Below are 3,809 nucleotides of genomic sequence, written 5' to 3' on the forward strand. Positions count from 1 at the left end.
AGCAAATTAACAAAGGAACAGAAAACCAAATATCACATGCTCTTACTTATAAGTGAGAGCTAAAATTTGGGTACTCAGGGACATAAAGATGCCAGCAATACACCCTGGGGCGCCGGGCATGTTGGCTCACATCTGTAGTCCCAGACCTTTGAGGAGTGGAGATGGGAGGATTACTGGACCTGAGGAGACCAAGACCAGCCTAGGCAACATAGCAAGACCTTGTCTCTACTAAAAATTAAAAAACAAAAAAAAATGAGCCAGGCATGATTGTGCACGCCTGTGGTCCCAGCTACTAGGGAGGCTGAGGTGGGAGGATCACTTGAGCCTGGGAAGTTAGCCAGAGTGCCACTGCACTCCAGCCTGGGCAACAGAGTGAGCCTGTCTAAAAAAAGAAAAGAAAAGAAAAGAAAAAAGACACTGGGGACTCCTAGAGACGAGTAGAGAGGAGAAGGAGGGGGACAGGGTTGAAAAACTAACTACTGGGTACTATGCTCACCCCCTGGGTGATGGGATCCATTGTACCCCAAACCTCAGCATCACACAATATTCCAGTGTAACAAACCTGCGCAGGTACCTCCAAATCTAAAATAAAACTTGGGGGAAAAAAAGTTGACCTTTAAACATTATAACACAGAAAGAAGCCAGAGAGGCCACAGAGGGCCCTGTGCAACTGAAGCTATGAGGGAGAAAAAACGTGGATTGGATGAGTATATAAAGTAGATGTAGACTGACAGGCGAGACACAGCAGGAGAGAGCAGAGAACAGGAGGCCTGAAGGAACCCATGACTGTGTCGAGGGCAGAACACCCAGGGGAAACCCACACACTCCTGCTCCCGCGGCCCCTGGGGCAGCCCTGGGTCCAGAAGTGTCCTTTTGCGGCTGTAAGACTTCAATTCGCCTGTCCGGCTTTTCCTGGGCTCCTGTGCCTGGGTATCTCCTTCTTCACCCACCAGTCTCCCGTTCCTTGAGTGTCTTTTGGTTTTTCTTACGACCAGAAGAGTTCTGTCTTAAACAGGGATCTTAGATGTAATTGCACTTTTCAGCTGAGTAAGAGGACAGAAATACAAGAAAAGAGCCATTCATTCGCTGAACACATGTTGAGAACTCTCTGTGCCCTGAGTCACTATGGGGAGACAATGATAACTTGAATCCCCAGTATTATTGAGGAAAGAAAGAAGACAGCAAAGCAAGTAATTCTACTGCGATGAGATGAGCATGAGAGGAGGAGGAAGGAAATGATTGTCTCCAAACCCCAGCACCCTCAGAGCCAAATGTCTCCAAAGCATAAACCACACTGGAAATGTATGCTTGGAGTTGAAGATGAGATGCAAATGTTTGATAATGAACAAGCATATGGAAATTTATTTCAGCTCCCCTCCTTATCACTATCCTGGACCTGCAATCCTTCCATCTCTATTACAAAGAATTAAAAACAAACAAACAAGGTGTATCCTGAGAGCTTTGCACAGATTAATTTTTACAGTGGGTGAAGCCCACAAAAGTGAAGCCTTTGGTTACTGAGAACTGTGATAACAAAAGCAATATCCATGGTAACTGATCAGAAACATAGGAAATCTATGACGAACCTCTGATGAAACAGATAATCAGACTAGATGATACTAACTCATTAATCTAGTTATGGAACCTTCCAAGAAAAAGAACTGTACCTTCAGAGAAGCAGGAGACCCACATCTCAACACAACATCCATCTGTTTCAGGATTCCAAGGGAATCACCTTTTTCTCCGAAAATAGATAGGGATCTGAGTCCCAAAATCTTAGTGTGTGTTGGCAGGTTGGGGGACGGGCAGGAGGCATGTAATGAGGAAGAGCTTGCATATTTTGATGGGGAAAATTTAGCCTCACTTTCTTGATTCATTTGTCTCATGGGCATTTAGTATATCCACTGGCCCATGTGTGTAATCCCAACACTTTGGGAGGCCAAAGTGGGAAGATTGCTTGAGACCAGGAGTCTCAAACAAAAAAAATTTTTTTCTGAGACAGGATCTCACTCTGTCACCCAACCTCCCCCTCCCAGGTTCAAGCGATTTTCCTGCCTCAGCCTCCTGAGCAGCTGGGACTACAGGCATGCACCACGACTCCCAGCTAATTTTTGTATTTTTAGTAGAGACGAGGTGTCACCATGTTGGCCAGGCTGGACTTGAACTCCTGACCTCAGGTGATCTGTCTGCCTCGGCCTCCCAAAGTGCTGGGATTACAGACATGAGCCACCACAACTGGCCTACAAAAACATTTTTACACTTTGGGAGGCTGAGGCGGGTGGATTATGAGGTCAGGAGATCGAGACCATCCTGGCTAACACGGTGAAACCCCGTCTCTACTAAAAATACAAAAAATTAGCGGGGCGTGGTGGAGGGTGCCTGTGGTCCCAGCTACTCTGGAGGCTAAGGCAGGAGAATCACTTGAACCCAGGAGGTGGAGGAGGTTGCAGTGAGCGGAGATTGTGCCACCCTCCAGCCTGGGCAATAGAGTGAGACTCCGTCTCAAAAAAAAAAAAAAAATGAGCTGGACCAATCAGCTTCTTGCCCGGGGCATTTGAAGGAAGAAACCATAAGCTTGAGAGAATGGGGCAGTTAATGTTAAAAGTTGACATTTGCAGCCATGAAAAAGAACAAAATCATATCTTTTTTTTTTTTTTTAATGGAGTCTCACTCTGTCACCCAGCTGGAGTGCAGTGGCGCGATCTCGGCTCACTGCAGCCTCCACCTCCCTGGTTCAAGTGATCCTCCTGCCTCAGCCTCTCGAGTAGCTGGGATTACAGGCTTGAGCCACCGCGCCCGGCCAGGAATTTTAAGATAGCAAAGCATTAAGCCAAGTACTGGGCCCTCTGTGACTTCCCGGCTGGCTTCTTGTGAAGCTGGCCGGCCCCCTGCATAACATTCAGAATTCAACAGTTGAAATCATACCCTATACATTCCCCGCCAGGCCCACAGGCACCCCTTACCCAGCCCGCCCCCTACTCCCAGCCATGCTTTCAGCTACAAATCACAAAAGCCCAAAACTGGCTTAAACAATAAGGACATTTGTTGGATCAAATGACTGGAGGCCGAGAGAAAGGGTGGGCTTTTGGACCTAGCTAATACACCGGCTCTGCCTCAGTTTCCCTGCCATGCTCTGAGTCCTGCCCTCTTGAGCTAGTGATGTCATCCTTGGGGCAGAAGCGAGAATGGCTGCCGCAGCTTGGGGCTCTCCCATTTATTTGTGTACAGCAATGTTCAAAGGAAGAGAGACCACTTCTCCCTAAGGCCGTTCCTTACAAACAAGGACATTTCCTTCCCAGCAATGTCCTTGAGAAAACATCAAACTGATCTGCAGAGCCATCCCTGAACCACTCCCTGTCACACAGGAATGCTACTTGCTGGCCCGACCTCAGATTCTTTGACCAAGAACAAGCAAGGGGAAGGAGTGGAATTAGCTTGATTGGCTTCAGCAGCCCGTCCCCACCCAGCTGGGGTCAAACCACTGCACCACATTGCTGCTGCTCAATGCAGAGTGCTGCCGACCCCTGTCAATGACAGTCCCCGTGCCCCGCCTATCCCTTGGTGAAAACTGCCTATGGGCAGCTGTATTTCATAGCATATGACATTGACCCTTACCCATATTTGATAGGACTGTGGGTCCCCCTGACCTAGAACAGCCAATCCAGGGACTGTGCATCATCCTGGTTTAGAAAGATGAGGTAGCCGGGCCCAGTGGCTCATGCCTGTAATCCCAGCACTTTGGGAGACTGAGGAGGGCGGATCACTTGAGGTGAGGAGTTCAAGACCAGCCTGGCCAACATGGTGAAACC

This window comes from Colobus angolensis, unplaced genomic scaffold, assembly GCF_000951035.1.
Source record: "Colobus angolensis palliatus isolate OR3802 unplaced genomic scaffold, Cang.pa_1.0 Scaffold170, whole genome shotgun sequence".
Taxonomy (NCBI): Eukaryota; Metazoa; Chordata; class Mammalia; order Primates; family Cercopithecidae; genus Colobus; species Colobus angolensis.